This window comes from Peromyscus eremicus, chromosome 2 (assembly GCF_949786415.1).
Source record: "Peromyscus eremicus chromosome 2, PerEre_H2_v1, whole genome shotgun sequence".
Taxonomy (NCBI): Eukaryota; Metazoa; Chordata; class Mammalia; order Rodentia; family Cricetidae; genus Peromyscus; species Peromyscus eremicus.
In genome coordinates, this window is record NC_081417.1 from 110,392,330 (window position 1) to 110,410,406 (window position 18,077).

The window sequence follows — 18,077 nt, forward strand, 5'->3', positions numbered from 1 at the left end:
TTAGCTTGTCATCAGCCCCAGCACCTTGTCTGCTCTCTGAGAGGAGCCGTATCCAGAGGGCTGCAGTTAGTGGTTCACTTGTGGGTGTATGCCTGGGAAGGTGAGCTGTTGCTTTCCATTGCTGAGCTTAGGCATGAAACTAAAAAGAACAGATAATTGCCCAGCCTGGTTCTGACACCCACCTGTTAGGGGATGCCACTCTCTTTGGGGCCTGGCCTTCAAGGCCATACTTGTGCCACTAACCCTTTCTCATGCTTCAGAAGTGCAACACATACTCTACATGCTGCCCCAGCGCATTCATGTTTACTTTGGTACACACCAGCAGCTAATGGTAGGAAAATGCATAACTATATCAACTGCCTGCAAGGACTGCTCGCCGCTTCCTTAGGATCTCTCAGTAGTCCTGCTTCATTTTTTTTTCAATTTTCTCTTAACTATGCATTCAGATATGTGTGTAGATATTGCATTGTGAATACAGTATCTGACTAAAGAGAAAATGGCTTTTGAAATTCCCCATTCCGCCTCAGTGCCTTGTAAGAAGCTAAGGGAGTTTGTTGGAATATAGGGAAACCTCTAAACTAAAGTTCCATCACCCAACTGCACTCCCTTTCCATGGTGCAGACCACTTTGTGTACTCTACTATGCGTCAGAATTTGGCTTTGAAGCCAGTAAGAGTTGGAAGTGTGGAGGTAACACAGTGGAGTAGTTAAGGACTCACAACTACTCAAGCCCCAAGTCACAGGTAGATGTTGGCCCCTTAGGGAAGCATTTGACATTTCATGCCTTGGTTTTGCTACCTGTGGAACAGGAACAATAACAGTAGCTACCTTATAGAGATGTTTAATGACTAAGTAGGAGGCAGAGCTGCATGCAAAGGCTACATGTCACTCCTCTGCAAGGTGATGAAGGTGTGGGAGAGGAGAGGGAGTGAATTCACTGACTTGCCTGGAATAAGTTAGAACATCACCTAGGATGAAAATTGGGATCTGCATGTCAAGAAGCAGGAGCAGCACATACCAAGAGCCTGGAAATATAAAAAGGCCTGGTATAGATAAGGAGTGTTTCAGCATGGCAAGCTTCCATTGTGCCTGAGAGGCAAGCAGAATGAACCAGCCTGGAAGATAGCTTGAGTGACAGACACAGTTTGTGCTATGCAGCCAAGGCCTGGGGTCATATCCCTTCACTGCTCCATGCCTCCCTTCTCCTTCTATCAATGGGGTGAGAATAGTACCTCCTGGGACAACTGTACAGATGCCTCTCCTAACACACTGGGAGGTCTCAGCAGGCTTAGCCATGCCAGTCAGTTGCATGTGGAAAGCTTGGAAATCTGAGCCAAAGAGGTTGGATGTTAAAATGAATCTGAATGAACTCTCTCTGTTTCGGTAGCTTCTTCAGCATTGACTGTGACATGAGCAATATGGGGAATGTTGTTCGTGGAGCATGTGTCTTTGGAGGTGCAGTTATCCATTCTAGTACCAGCAATGAGAAATGAAATGAAAGCAATGGGAAATGCAGGGGGAAATGTCATCTCATTTTGAGCTTAGAGCAAAATACACTTATGTGGAGTAGCAGATCTGCCAGACTCTGAATGCAGAGGTGACCATCCCAGCCAATGCTTAGTGCCTGACATAGCACCACCCTTGCCTGGTCTGCAGGATGGTGCCTTGCAAGGAGACTGAGTGTTCTTGTTTCTCACCTCCAGCTCTCAGCAGTCGAGAGTAGGCAGTGCTGGTCCTCACCATCCATATTCCCACCTCTGTTTCCACCATTCTGTTTTGGGGATGGAGCTTTCTCTGTTCCTTTTTCCTCATCCTTTAGCTCCTCACCTTATTATCTCTTAGTGTTCTTCCAATCCAAACAGAAAATGTAGAGATAATTCATGGTTGCTATTGTGTGAGCTGGTGACTAGCTTTGCCGAGCTGTTAGGGTATCTGGACTCATACTTAGTGTTCCTATCTTCATTTTGTGGGTGACAGTGACAAATTACTACCCCCCCCCATGACTTCCCTCTGCTCCTGTCTTACTTGGAAATTACTGTTTACTAGAGGCAGAGACTGGAAAATGCCTGGGGGGATAGCAGGAGAAATCAATTCTTTAGATAACTCCCAGTTAGTCACAGTAAATGAACAATATGGATAAGAAAAAAAGAGAAAGAGAGAGTATATTTTTTTACTTAAACTCAAAACAACTCACAGGAGTGTATCTGATTTATAGCTTTATTTACTTATTAAAAAATTTTCTACACTTGAGTATATGTCTGGTTACCTGCTTTATTTGAAAATATAATGCCTCCCACAGGTTCATATTTGGAAACCTTAGTCTCTGCAGGGTGGTACTATTGAGGACAGCCTGGAAGCTTTGTGAGACAGGGCCTAGCTAGAAATAATAGGTTAGTGGGTTAGGGCCTCAGAAGCATATTATTCCTGGCTGCTTCCAGTCTTACTGTCTACTTCCTGGCCCACTACAATGAAAACCGAGCTGCCCCCTTCCCACCCCCATGGCCTCCCTGCAATAGACTAAACCCCATAAAACTGTGAGCCAAAATAAATCTATTTTCTTTTGGGTTGTCTGTGTCAGTAATTTGGTCAGAGACAGAAACATAATTAATATAACATCCAAGTTGTTTCAAGCCCAGGCCTAGTCAGCACAGCTTCTGATCAAGGTAGAACTGGAGCCTTGCAATCTTCATGTATCAGCCCCCACATGGACCTTACGGCCTTCACCTAGGTACTTTATAAGACAGCAGGAGCTGGAGCCAGCTGCAGCTGATCACCTTAAAAGTTTTGTGCATCTTGAAAAGACAACAATTATACCAGGTAACAGGAAGATTGCATTTTAACATCTGTGTTTCAGAGGTGGAGCATGCAGGGGTCTTCTGTCTGTTGCACTTATGTGATCTGGACACTCCCTCAGTGACAGCAACCTGGGGGCTCTGGTGTGTCTGACTGCAGCACTACAAAGTATTCAACTTCAAACAAGCCCATGTTATCCACTTTATCTGTATTTGATTTTTAAAATATATTGAAAAGCCTGAAGACTTGAGGTCTTTGTAAAATCAAAGCCTCTCTTCTTTTGTCTTAAGAGGATATGTTATGCTTTCAATCCATATTGCTACAGGTTCCTATGCTGAATTTAGCTTAGGGAGTTAAAAGTGTGTCAGCCTGTGACTCCCCACCTTGAAGCCCTGCAGGGCTATCTCCTACCAGTATTGTTAATATGAGTGAAAACTTCCCACACCTTCTATAAACAGGGCTCTCACAGCTGAAACTTGTAAAGAAAAACCCACAAAATTGGATTCTGTGAAATATATCAAATATCCCCAAATAATATGACTCTTCAAAGGAATTCATATATACCGTCTGCTATGCTGTGATGTAACATTATTACCCAGACTAATGCATGTGGCCCAATAATTCTTTCCACTTGTATATATCCCCATCACTAAGTATAACACATAGACAATAATATTTAAACACCTAAATACACAATGACATTCCTGCTGTCTCCCCAACTTGCACTGTGAGCTTCTTCTGGGCAATGGTATCTGTTTATATTCTTAAACCCAGTAATGACTTCAGTAAATGAATGAATATATACATGCATGAATGAGTTTGCTGAGAAGCATGATAAATACTGGACCCATTTAAGGTGCAAACACAATAATCAAAAAAAGTGAGACTTGTGGATTAAGTTCTAGAAAATACAAAGATGCTGACATTCCTTGATAAATCTCAGTGTAACAGAAATGTGCTGAGGAGACCATATGTATAATCTACACCCACTCCAGCGCTTCCTCAAAGGTAACATTCTAATGAGAACTTTCTCATATTAGCTATCATGCTCCCTCTGGGAGGTGGGAGGGAGTAAGTATCATTTGAATTGAACCTAGGCCAAAGGATGTTTTCTCCACAAAAAGCAATAGAAGGCAGAGGATTCTGGACAGAGAGAATAGTATAATGCACATACAGAAGTGGAGTTGGGAAATACAAGCACTGTCCTTGGACATCTCTGAGGGATTCCTTCCTGTAGAACTGTAAAGATCATAGGGGCAGAGACAGCTTGGGAGCCATTGAGCACCATGCTTAAAAGTCTGGCTTTTCCCCTCTCCTCTCCTCAGGTCCTGGCAAGTCATTGGTGGTATTGTTAAGATACTCTTCTGTAATTCAGATTCATATATGTTTTGGTTTGGTTTTGTTTGTTTGCTTTGAAACAGGATCTAACTCCAGGTCATCCCAGGCTACAGTTTTGCCTCAGTTTTCTCAGTGCTGGGATTAGAGTTATTAATTACCATACCCAGTAAAGGCTTCATATATTGATATATATATATATATATATATATATATATATGACACATCCACATGTGTGTGTGTGTGTGTGTGTGTGCATAAAGGATTTGTTTAAAGCAAGCTGTGGTAATGGATCTTGAAAGGAAGATAGGGAATTTGACATTTACTTAGCACAGATCCATGAATTAGACAAGAATTATCTAAGATTCTGGATGTTGTTTTGATTCTTCTGTCTCCTTCTCTTTGACTATCACTAAACTAAATATATAAAATTATCTTTCTTGTTATTGTAAATGGTTTTTCTATCATGCTTTACAGAAGATACTAGCAATGACAGCCCCAACCTTGTCAGAGTGATTCCAAGTCCAACTTTCATTCCCATCTGTTGTCTTTGGTAGAGATACCCAGAGAATGAGTCCCCTTAAAGCAGAGTTCTGATTCCTGAAGTTAAATTAGCAAGCAAAGGTGACTTTCAGAAGTTGAAAAAATGCCTGCTGCAGGGTCTACACACTACAGGAGTATCCAAGGACCGTTCTTGGGCTTAGCAATTTGGGTAAAACATGTTGTTGTTTTCTAGTAAGGCAAGCTGTAGCTAGGCACTAGTCCTCTGTAAACACAAAGCACTGTGCTGGACACCAAAGATGTGAGTATACATGAGTCCACATCCTTCACCTCAAGGAAAGGAAAAGTGGTTAAAACAGATGAGTTATTCATTGCTATGAGGACTGTCAAATAAAAATATGCAAGAGGCATTATAAGGGTCTGAGCTCATCTTGCCTGATCAGGGCAATGAGACAACTCCTTTGAAAAGCAATGGTGTTCTATTTTCACCTAAAGGTGAGTTAGAGGGAATAAAAAGAAGAGGTAGTTCAGTTGGGAGGAAGGCTAAGAGAGAAGTGGGGGTGGCACAGCGTGCCCTACTACCTACCCAGAAGCACAGACACATTGAGTATTTCACAACAGCTGTGCTGTTAAGTGTGAACATTGATGTGGAAGTGTGGGGGGATACAGGTAAGGAACACTTCTTTGAAGTGCTTACATGTCATTTTAAAGAGTTCGGGATTTTTACTCTGAGATCATAGTTTTTAAACAGATACTTGGAAGGCAGGGAGGTCAATTTATTAGCAGTGAGCACCAAGTAGAAGATTTTGAAGGCTGTAACCAAGACAGTACCTTGAGAGTAGAAAGGAGGAAAGAGATTAAATTCAGTTAATCTGTTCCCACTTGGGCAAAATTCAATAAGCAAAATCTATCCTTTCCAGAGGAAAATAAGACAAAGACTCAACTTATATCACAAATTTTCATATGTATTTTGTGCATTCAGTGAAAATTAAATAATACAATATATGAGGATTTTCAAAATTCAGACTTAGACAAGATAATAGCAGTAATAGGCATGATAAAGTAGAAATTGAAATATCTGTAATTAACGTGTTCTAGAAACTTAAGAAGATGGAGGATTCAGCAGAGAGCTGAGAGCTATGTGAAGAAATGGGAATTTTGTAACTGAAAATGCAAATAGTGGAGAATTAGGGGCACCTAATAGCTTCTGGGAGAGAAAGAACTAGTCTTGCTAGGAATGAGCCCCCTGATTATCCAATACCAAGTGGTCAGCCCTGAAATATATATATGCGTACATATATATAATATATATGTATATAATATATATTGTGTATAAATATTATATATAATGCAAACAACATTAAACTCCACAGTTTATATGTATATGTATATATGTCTATATATTATAATAACAAAAGAGCCATGAATTTAAGAGGAGTAAGGGGGAAGACATGGGGAGGGGCCATGAGAGAGGTTGGAGAGAGGAAAAGGAAGAGAAAAATGGTATAATTATATTTCAATTAAAAATTTAAAAATCTTAAGAGAATTAAATAGGTAGAATAATGAAAACAACACACAATGCAGCATACAAAAACAGTAAGTGAAACAAAACACAGATGAGAAAAAAGGTTGTCCCCACTGCAACATAATATACAGAAGGACGAAAATACATGAAATACACAGAGAAGGATGAGATGTGGAGATAGGTAAAACACTAACACCTGTGTAGTTAGACTCCCAGGATGAGAGGATAGAAGTAAAGTGGAAGCAATATTTGAAGAGATAACTGCCAAAAAGTTTTCTCAACTTGTTTAGAATTGTTATACCCTTCAAAAATCAACTAATGTAATTCATTATTAAAGGATAAAAGAAAGATTCTGATATATTAATAGTTGTCTAAATGATGCTTTTGATAAAACTTAGTACATATTCATGACATAAAAAATGTCTTGACAAAGTAAAAACAGAACTTCTTTATTCTGATTAAAGATATCTACACAAAAAATCATAAGGCATATACCATTCTGAAAATGTTGCCACTCCCAATATATCTACTATATATCATGTTGAAAGTCCTAGCCAATGCAACAGGTTAAAAAATTTTAAATACAAATTTTACAAAGAAAGTTGACTTCATATACAATTATATACATTTAGAAAATCAAAGGAGTCTATAAATAAAGTATTAAAATTTAACAAGATGGTAGTTTAACAGGATTGCTATTGCAAAAGAATATAAAATTCAGTTTTACTTTATGATCAGAAACATCTACGTAGAAAATAACACATTGTCAATTGTATGATTTATAATATTATCAAATACATAGAAATCATGATGTGAAAGACATGGATGCAAGAAGCTCTAAGGCATTATTGAATATAATGATGTCATAAGTAAATATTGAAAGACTCAGTGACAAATTTGACAGTTCTTCCCAAGTGTTCTGTAGGTTCAGTCCATTCCAATTCAGACTCTAGTAAATTTGTGTGTTAAGAGCTGGAAATCAGAAGTCATTCTAAATCTTAAATGGAAAAAGACAATGATAAGACAACCATGAAAATAAATATACAACTTCCAAACATCAAGCTTCTATAGAATACTTCAGAGTAGGGTAATTAGGGAGTCCAGAACCAAACATCCATGTTTGGGTAGTTTCCTGGTTACAGTGATGGTCCTGCAGAGCTGTGACTAGGGTGTGGTATTTTAAATGAAATAGTGATAATTGAATATCAAAATGGAAAAATTAATTTTGTCATCTTACTCATGCCTAACATAAAAATAAATTCCATGTAGATTATATACTTAAATATGAAGTGTGAAATATAAAGGTTGTGATTAATAGAAGATGATCTTTATGACTCTGAGATTAGCAGATACTCCTTAATAGGACTCCAGAGTTGGTTTAACCATAAAGGGAAGGTTTGTAATTTAGGCTACATTAAAATTAAGAATTTTCATCAAAAAGAATGAAAATGCAAGCCTCACATATTTTCAGTACTTGCAGCATAGGACTTGTATCAAGAGTATGTAAAGAATCTCTGTATATCAATAAAACAAAGGCATGCTAACCAGAAATGGCTGGAAAATACTGGATGGGCTAGAGATGAGTCAGTGGTTAAGATCAGTACTTGCTCTTCCTGAGGCTCTGGGTTCTGTTCTCAGCACCAACTGGCAGCTCACAGACATCTGCAACTCCAGTTCCAGGGAGTCTAACCCCATCTTCTGGCCTCTGCCCATAGCAGACATTTGACACATAAAATTATCTGCAAGCACAGCATCCATACATATAAAAAAGTAAAAGGATTCTTGAAATTAAGAAAGTATACCTGCTGGCCTACCACGTTGGTCCTTCTAGTTGACAGGCATATGGTAGGAAGAGAGTAGGATATGGATGAGGAAAAGCCCAGGCTAGCTTAGAGGGTGATGCCTACTGACATCACAGCAAGCACCTGCTGTGGGACCAGTGCAGTTAAGAGCCCTGTAGCAAGTGCTACATCTTATCTCCCTAGCCCCTGAAGATACCCCAGGAGTCTTGCTCCAAAGAGCAAGAAAGTAGGACTGACCTGGTCACATTCTAGATTTGCTTTATGTTTGTGTGGAGGGGGGAGAGGGGGCTTTAAGAAGTTTGAAGTTATCTTTTTTAAATCATTTAAAATTTTCTTCACTTATAAAGGGGATTCTGAACATAATATCTCCTTTTGTTAATAACTCATGCTTATCAGTCTTGTACGGTAGGAGTAGAAAGTAACACTGATTTCTGATAGAAATACCAAATTTAGTAGGAGAAATGGCCAAAGATGAGTGAAAAAGAAGATGGACATACAACATGTACCAAAGAGAAATATGGGTCCAGAAGCCATGCACAAAATAGATACCATTCCAACAGTATCCCTAAGGGTTGCAAAGAAGGATGCTCTCTGGAGCCAAACTGCTGACCTCAGATTCCATGCCGTCCCATACTCTCTTGGCTATTGCTGGTGATTACTCACTGGGTATAATATCTTCATCTCCAAGATGAAATGTAACAGCAGTTATGAGGATTGAATAACTTAATTTAGATGAAGTGCTTAGATTTGTAGCTGGCACAGGTAAACGGTACATAAGAAGCAGCTGTGGTGGTGCTGATGATAGCGTTGGTAATGTGGTAGTGACAATGAAGAAGATGATGATAATGATAATGGCTGCAGAACAAAGCTGAGGCTCTTTTTATTTTTTCTGCAGCACTTGGGGTGAGTCGAGGACACCTCTCCTATCCTAAGGTCTGAGGACCTCAGAAATATGGTTCAAGGACCGCATGGCAGGTCCAAGTTAGCCACTCCTACAAGAAGGCTAGTTTGAGGGTCTCCCGAAGGCACTCTCAGTCTACTTCTGCAGAGAGATGAGAGTCTGGGGCTCCCAGGTGGAGGCAGCTCATGGAAGACAGTAGTTACACTTCTGGAAGCATTGTTTCCCTGCAGCTGGGCTCAGTAAATGGGTGTGGAGTTGAAGCTTATGGACAAATAAGGAGAGAGAGTTGTCAGGGCCAAGGACCCAACGTGAACCACTGCCCTTCTGTCTGAACAAGCCTTCATTCTCTCTTACTTTTCACTTGTAAATCTTCCCCTGCACTTTACAGAGAGACTGGGCTCAGGAAAATCATTCATGCCTAAAATGACACTCAATGGTAATATCTAGAAGTTTCTCCCTCAAATCCAGTGATCCCTTTGACTGGTCCCCATTTCCTGTGGAGCCAGGTAGGATGTAGGGCAAGGAAAGAAGGTGGGCATTAGAGGCAGGTACAGGGGTAGAGCCTTCTGGGATGGCCGACTCCGAGTCTATCTTTTCAGTGCAGTTCTTGAGACATGCCAGTGCTTTCTTTTGGAGACTCTATAATTCTCCTTTTCCTCCCCTTTTCTGTACTGTTTATTTACCTAAGCTTTTATTCTTTTTTTGAAGCTCTTTCAGCCACATGTCCTTCATTGAGCTACAACTTTGGGCCTTTATCCTCTTCAATCCATCTGGCCCGCATGTCTCCTCATTCCCAGCCCTGCCGCCTGACTCTTATGGGTGAGGGTCACCTTACACTCCCACCCCCAGTCTCCTGGGGATGGGGAAATAAGGGTAGAATCAAAACCCAGTCTCAGGATCTGTTTTTCCTTTCAGTTCCTTTATTGTCTGAAGCTTGGGGCCAGGCGTGATTAATCAGTCTAGGTGTAGTGGAGCCCTTGACACTCTCCAGGGGAACTCCTAGCCTTAGAGAAACTTGGCCTGCCTTTGGCTTTTAGACTAAATTCCTAGCTTTGGCCTGTCAATGTTCAACTAACCCCACAAAACCTTTAGAAGTTTGTGAAGGAACCGAAATCCATACCAAGCAAGGAGGTGCAGTCAGAGGGAGCTGGCCTAATTATCTTCTTTTTCTTTGAAATGTCAGCCCTCTTTTATTAGCTTGTGTGTGCTAAGGAATCTATCTAAACCTTCCCAGGTTTACTTGGGGGCCTCCTGATGTGTCTTGGGGTGCTTTGTCTGGACTACTGGTTCCTTTTTCCAACTCCAGGAAGAGAAACTCACATAATCTTAGAAATGAAACCATTTTTTTCCACTGGCAAGAGAAATTTTGCAAGAGAAAACCAGTGTCTGCTCTTCCCAGGAGAGAGTATTAATAGCCCGATGTCATGGGTTCAGGGCTGTGTATCTCACACAAAGTGACAGACTGTTTGAGCTTGCCCAGGACTGAGGTTCTGTACATAATGATGCAGAAGGAAGAAGAATATCTTTTCTTCACCTACCTTGGTCTTGTGTCAGAAGCCCCTGTAGCACAAGACAGATAACAGATGTGATGTGGGAGCCCTCCTAAGGCCATGAAAACCCAAAGAAACAGTTCTCTGTGTACTTTAGGCAAGGTTTTGCAAAGAGAGAAGTGGGAGGAATACAAGAAGTATGGCCCAGCAGCACTGAACCAGGGGCAGCTCTGTGAGCCTTTCTCCCTAGAGAAAAGGATGTGACTTGCCTCTCAAACACACTTCTCATATGAAGGCCTAATGACCTGCCTCAAGGTCTGGGTCAGAAATTCTAAGGTTTTTTCTCCTGCTTCAGGGGTGATGAAAGTGGGGCTGCTTCTTCCATCTGAGTTTTCTCCAGTACCTTCAGCACAAAATATTCAGGACACCAGTGCAGCATATAGGGAGGCAGCATTTTCTATACCACATTGAACACAAATATTGAGAATAATGGCCTAATAAAGTAGAAGGCAGTATTCTAAGCCTATAACTGAGAAACCTGGGGCTCCAAGAGGTGAGTTTGTGTGTAGAGGTGAACCCAGCAAACTGAAGGTAGAGCTGGGAGTCAGGTTTAGATGTCACTGACATCAGATCAAGACTAACTACGTTCTTCAGAGTACAGGCCCATCTGCTTCAGCTGGTAACCCAGCAGACTCCTCAACCAGCCACTCTTCTCATTTGTGCCTTGACTTAATATCTCTTGTCTAAAGATCTATACAAAATGCCCCTTTTGTCCTCAAACTCTTCCCTACTAACTGGCAGACTTCTTCCTACCACATTTGCCTCTGGAGATACCCTGGCTGTCCTAGAGAGGTCAAGTTTGGAGGCCCCACCCTCCCCTGAGACTTAGCTCATTGACTGCCTGTTTTGTCCATATCTCTTGGTGTACCTTCCACACCTAGTAGACTGGGATCTCATAGAATAAAGGAAAGAACTTCTAGCTTTAGTTTTCTAGCACTTGATACTGGATGTCTGGATTATTGTTAGGGATCCATAAGTAATTGTATTAGTCAGTTTATTTGTAAGATGTTAACAGTCAACTGAATGAGTTGCAGTTTTGAATCTATTTAAGGACATATTCCATAGTAAACATTTGTAGTACTTAGGTCAATTCTTTTATTTTTTTTTGTTTGATTAAAAAGTAAGTAAGTAATTTTTGTGAGTTAACTTGGGTAGGGTTGGATATCAACTTGACACTTCACTGTGCATGACCCTGTAAGTCTTTTATCAAGGTATGGATGAGGAGGTACCTGTCACCTGGATGTTCTGTTGAGGTTAGGGAGGAATCTAACTTTTGCTTTTTATTTACTAGGGATTTTGCTAGTGTTATTTAAGTCTCATATTTCCAAGCTATTACACATTAGCCAGCCTTTGAGATTTGATCTCTCTGGGTAGAGATGAGGAACAAAGGAATAAGACCCAAATCTGAGGGTCTGTTCTTTGTTTTCTGTTTTCTTAGCCACCATTAGGCCTTCATATTGGTTTCTTTTTAGTTCAAATTATGGAAGAGTCTGTCAATAAGACAAAAATAATTAACACCATCACACATTGAATTGCAGTTTATATGATGCCTTGTGTGATTGTGGCTTTTGCACATATAAATACCTTTTTGGGTTACTCTTACTAATGTTAATGTTCACAACAATAGCCTGAATTGTGGCACTATCTGGTATCTCATCTTCCATATTCCTTCCCCCCACCCCCTGAATTAATCCATCATGAATTGTATATGAAGGACAGGAAGCAGGTGTTCTTGTCCATCTGCATAAGCTGGAGTAAATCTGGCACCATGTCCACCAAGCTGAAGTAAGCTTGTGAGCTTGCCATGCCAAGCCCTGTTTCCAACACTAAAAGTGCAGAGCTGTGGTGGTAGCAGGAAGAAAGATGAATGTGTGGAGGACACTGTCCCAGGCATTGTTCCCCTCATGGGATCTTCATGGAAGCCCACAGGCTACCAACCTTTATCTTTCTGATCTGACATGACAGTTCAGGAAACTGAAGCATGGAATGGTTATAAGATTTCACTCTTTTGCAGAAGGATGTGATCCAGAAAGGTTTCTGATGCTAAAAGGGAAGTTTTGGAATGGATTCATGGTCCCAGGTAGATTGTTGTCGAGTGAGGAGTAATGCAGGATAGGCTACTTTAGAGAGCAGTATGAGGAAATGCTTAATGACAGAGACATTTCTCATTCAAACCACCACAGGGTACATGCTCCAGGATCTGAAAAAGACTGCAGGGAATCCTGTTTGTTCAGACACTGATCTAACTCCTGGATTGTATGGCTCTCATTTGATGAGAACCAGTGTGCTTCCTGTACCTGTCAATCCCCACAATACTTTTGTAAATTTGTATTATTATCAAGAGCTTCCAAAATGGAAACTAAGGTTCTATATCTCTATTTCAAAGCATTACCCAAAATCATATAAAGAGGATTGAAGCCTAAGTATTGGGACATACATCAAACTAAACAACAGCAATTATAACAATGACAAAATAATAAAAGAAACAGCACACATGCATACAGTGTGAAGCATGGGCTAACCTGTACTACCTAATAACTCATTAGTATTATATGGGGATTTAAATTTAACTTAATTAAAATTGAGTAAAATAGAAATTTTGTTGCTCAACTTTGTTAGCCGTGTTTCAGTTGCTCAGTAGTGACATGCAACTGCTAATTGCTGAACTGGACAGTTCCAACACAGAACATATTCATGTTCAAAGATCATGCTACTAGACAGGACTGGCCTACGCACTTTAAATGTATTAACATGTTTGAACAATTCTATGAGGAAAGTGTTTTCTAACTGTATAGATGTGAAAATTGAGGCATAAAAAATGATATGAAACATAACCAAAATCACTGGATGAATGAATTTTTAAATACTTCTCCATTATGTCAACCTATTACATTAGGTTCTACATAGTATAAATATTAATCAAAGCAACAGAACTGTATGTCCAAATGTAGACCAGAGTTAGGTCTTGAGCAGAGAAAACACCTTTGCTAAGCTCTTGCCCCTCCAGGGCTTTGCAGCTGCCCCAGATTTTCCACACAGGAGGCTGGGTCTTCCCAAGAATGCCAATCTGCCAACTAGCTTAGTCAAACAACTCACTTGAATTTATTAGACAGCTCCTTCCTTCTAATGGCTGAAACAAGAGTTAATGAGCTCCCAAGACAAGTTCAAAATTCATCTTTTATCTTCTTCTGTAAAGGGTCTCAGATTGTTATGTCAAGAGAATCTTCTTTCAAGGTACCAGCACTTGCGAGTCAGAGACTGAGTAGATGCTGTGTGAGCCCTACCTCTGCTTCTGAGCAGCGTGCAGTGAATTACTTCACATCTCTGAAATTCAGTTCTTTCACATTGAACTGGAATAAAGGGTGCAGTGTTGGCAGATTCTTGCAAACTCTAAAGTACGGTTATATAGCTATACAGTGGGACATAATTATTATACAAATCCTAGAAGTTGGGGTGTTTTACTTCCATATAACCCTATAAAAATTTCAAAGCAGTTGTGGTTTGATAAATTACAGGATAATGGACTCTTAAATCATAACATTTTCAAAGTCTTTTTTTTCTGCTTGTAAGTATAGTAGGTGCTCAGTGAATGTCTGTATGGAAGGTGGATGGGGTGTGTGTGTGAGCAGCACATGGAGGTAAAGAAGAAAATTGCCCATTGTTTTAACTTTTCCTTTTCTAAGTTTTTAAAAAACATGTTTCTTGATATGAGTTATGTCTGAATTTTGAGGAAAGAGAGTCAGTAACTGGGAGACCCTGAACTGGTTTCTTGAATCAGTAAACTTATTTTCCTGGTATTTGTGTTTCAGTCAAGAAAAAAGATCAGCTAAACAATTGCCATCAGCTAGGCGTTGTGCAGGGTTCAGAGGACACACACAGTTGAAAAGGTGACTAGTTTTTGGTTGGTGCTTATTTCTTCAGCTGCTAGTTCTCCTTGTAAGCAAGCTTTCTGATGAATTCAGAATAAACTGACACTTGCACTTTATATGAAAGGCCCCAAGGCTGCTGAAGGCTGTGCTTGTCAGAATCTCGTCTCATGAATCATTTCCTGATGTGTGTGTGTGTGTGTGTGTGTGTGTGTGTGTGTGTGTGTGTGTGTAACCTGTATGTAGGTTTCTCTACAGATTATGAAATGTGTTTATCTGAAAAGGAAAAAGCTTTCCCACTCTCACCATCTCTCACTATTCTCTGATTGTCCTTGGGCCTCCTGTCTTGGGGGCAGCCCCTGTAAGCTCTGCTTGACCTCAGGAAAAAATTCATGTGGTCTCACAGAGTGCATTGCCTGTGTGCTGCTGTTGAGTTCAAGATAACACCTAGCAGTACAAAGAACTTTCCCCAAGGGAAGGCTGGGAAGAGCAGCTTCTTGCTGCTTCCACCAAGTGTGGCAGGTATCTGTGTCTCAGGACTGGAGAGTGTGGGTCCTGAAAGGAACAATTTGCTCTTATGTTTCCAGCAGGCATATTAAAAGAAGCCCTGAGTACACTGTGTACTGAGAACAGCTAAGGAAGAACCGTCATTTGATTCCATTCTCTCATTTGGAAATAGGGGGACAAATTCAAATTTGTGGCAGAATTGACGGTTACTAAAACTCGGATTTGTCAAACTGTTGACTAGGGCTCTCAGTGTGCTCCATAGTCTACAACATTTCTAAGGTCATTTACCTTATTTCAGACAATTAAATTGAGACCATAAAATAAGAAAACAATGATAAATCATGGCCTTCAGAGCTAGAGAACAATGTCAAATCTTGGCACTGGTTTTTGTATCTGTATGACCCCAAAGACTAATTACACAAACACTGTAGTGGGTATTTGTTCTACTTATGACCTTGGGGTACCAGCTCCTAGGGCGTGGCCTCTTGATTAGCTTAAAACCTGAAGAGCACATAAACAGGACCCCTTCTTTCTCTCGAGTTCTTGGACAGTGGAGACTGACTCAGGCAGCAGAAAGCAGCATGGCACTGGCTCTCAGCCTTCCAGGACCCTGTGATGGATTTGCCTTATCCTGTGTTAATTAATGAGTTGTTCTCCTCAATGTAATTCCTTAATAAAAATAATTCCTTTATCAGTTATCTTTGGCCTTTCTGCATTAGAACACTCTGATTTTTTATTTTCCATATCTGTTCAAGGAAAGAAAGTATATTTGCCACTAAAGGATTTTGTTTGCAAATATGAGTAATTTGCAAACATTAAGTAACAGAGTATATAAAGAGCTTAGCATGGTATCCAGATTATCTTCGATGTCTGATGCTTTCTTGAAGCAATGGAAGAATACAGTTGATTCTTTAGAGGTCATTCAATGGATGATGGTAGTTCAAGTTCAGTAGTGATGGGCATGATGATGGTGTTGGTGATGGTAACAAGTCAACTGCTGATTAGACATCTGTTTTGTGAATATTGTCTCTACCGCATCAGCAAACTGATTTTATTTTTGTCTCATTTTATAGCAGATATTTATTTCCAAGTTCTACTGTTTTCTCATTTTACCTCCCTAGTTGTTACATTCTAAGCTTAGATAAATTTATAGTGACTACTTACTCGGGGGAACAAGGAAAAACTTCCTCATCAATGTCTTCTTTCCTCATCTTTGAGACTTCTTAGAATGGAATGAGCTTGTAATGTTGGAATTGCCTGGGCTTCATGCAAATGGAACTAGTTAGTAAGGTGCATTGGCAGAAATCCCTGAGGTCTTTATTACACTAGGGGCCAACCTTTGGCAGCCTCCTTTCTGTCAGGTATCTCACATCAGTACTTTGAGACCCCAGTAGTTTGAGATGTGTAGACAGTAAACATTTGCTATCTGGTCTTGGAGAAAAACCTGAGCCTTTGTGGTAAAGAGCCAACACTTGGGAGTCAGATTATCGTAGTGTGAATCATAGCCCTGCGTTTTTAGAGTCCTGTGCCCTGATGAAGTTTCTTTTCCTTCCTAAGCCTCAGTCTCCTCATTTGTAACATGAGGATGATGATAGTCCCAATCACATTAGTAAGTCATTTTACAGAGAAAACAAAACATACTTATTATAACAAGGTCATACAAGAAAGGCTGTTAAAATTTGCTCATATTTTGGGGTTCTTCCTGTTCCAAAGTTTCAATGTCCTAAACAGGGGAGTCTAAACTCACACAGGAAAACACCAGCACTGTGTGTTTGAGTAGGAATTTCATATACAGAAATGTCAGCCAGATACAGCACCTAGGAAGCTGCCACCCAGTATTCCAGTCAGGGAAAGAGGGCTGAGTTACTATAGCCTGGGTGTGATGGACACTAGAAGGTACTGGAGTCATAGTGACTTTATCCACAAAACTGACGGCCACAGAAATGCATCTTCCACATGAACCCTGGCTCCTTCCCTCCAGTCCCCACATCTCCTGGAAGGGCTGATCTTTGCTGAGAGAATGCATTGTATTCTATACGGATAACCTCTATCTTACAGAGCAGAACAGTAGGCTTGATCTGAAAACAAATAGACCCAAGACCTTTGCAGGCTCAGGCCCCATAGCTCAGTTACCTACTTGACTTAGTATGGTGACCAGCACCGAAGCTTTGGAAGAATTGGACTTCCCATGCTGCTGGGTGTCTGAGCACCTGGGCCCTGAAGGGAGACTTGGAAAAGATGTTAGAGCATGTTATTGCTCCCCCACCTGAGTCCTTCTTTTCTGCTTTGCCAAGCAACTGGTGCCATCAATATCTGCAGACTTGTTACCTGATATGATACTCCCTATTCTGCTTTTCGCTTGGCAAGTCCTGGGGAATCAGAACTTGAGCCTTGTGGTTTCTGCATGTGGACTAAACTTTATGGGTTGAAATTCTCCATTTAATATACTCTCTACCTCACCAGACTAAGCATGAGAATGTAAGGTCTTATCTAATTTATCACTGCATTTATAAGAATTCTTACTCTCAGTCTGTGCCTTGAGCTAGCAACTATTGTAGGCATGTGAGTAAGACAGTACTAGCTTTTTGCAAGTTTTATTAGAGAAATTTTATATTTCGAAATTTCCAGTATCCTGTGCTGGGAGAGTCAAGGTACATGAGATCATTGAACAGGGAGACTGCAAAGTTCCTAGATGATCAGGAAATTCCTTTCTGAGAAAGTAACAGACTGAAGAATGAACAGGAGCTGGTCTGGTAGCAGGGTTGGAGAATAGCAGAATAGTGTTCCAGGCAGAAGAAAGAGCTCATACAAAGGAGATATGAATGAATGAGCATCCTGTACTGCAGATTGAGAGCAGAGTGGTGCCTTAAGCTCAAGCTGTTCTCTCTGTATCCCAGTGTCTGCCCTAACCTGCTCATCTGTTGCCTCTTCTTCATATTATGGCCATGCAGATTTGCATGTCTCTGGCTCCCACAGCATGCTTTGCAAAAAAAAAAAAAAGTTCTTGATGGCTATTTGAGAAAATGAAGATGGAAGAACTCTTACTTACTATCGCTCTTTGTGTTGTTAACAACCTCATTTGCTCTCCAAGTATCAAGGAATCCAGGGGAACTGTGTGAACACACCTCCCTCACGCCCCTCCTGTTGCTAGGAAGCTCCAGGCTGCAGGGCATTCCTAGACCAGGAACTCCTCTTTCATACTTGGAGCTTTGCAAGGGAATAGAAATGAGTGGCGACATGAACGTCAGAAAGATTCAAACATCACACTGTTCCTTTGCTTTTGCCTTCCTTGACATGG

General features: G+C 40.6%; 1 protein-coding gene across 3 annotated transcripts in view; it reads left to right on the top strand.

Moving 5' to 3' along the window:
* Fggy (FGGY carbohydrate kinase domain containing) overlaps positions 1 to 18,077 on the top strand; it is a 404,108-nt gene that overhangs the window by 214,208 nt on the left and 171,823 nt on the right. The window lies entirely within an intron of this gene.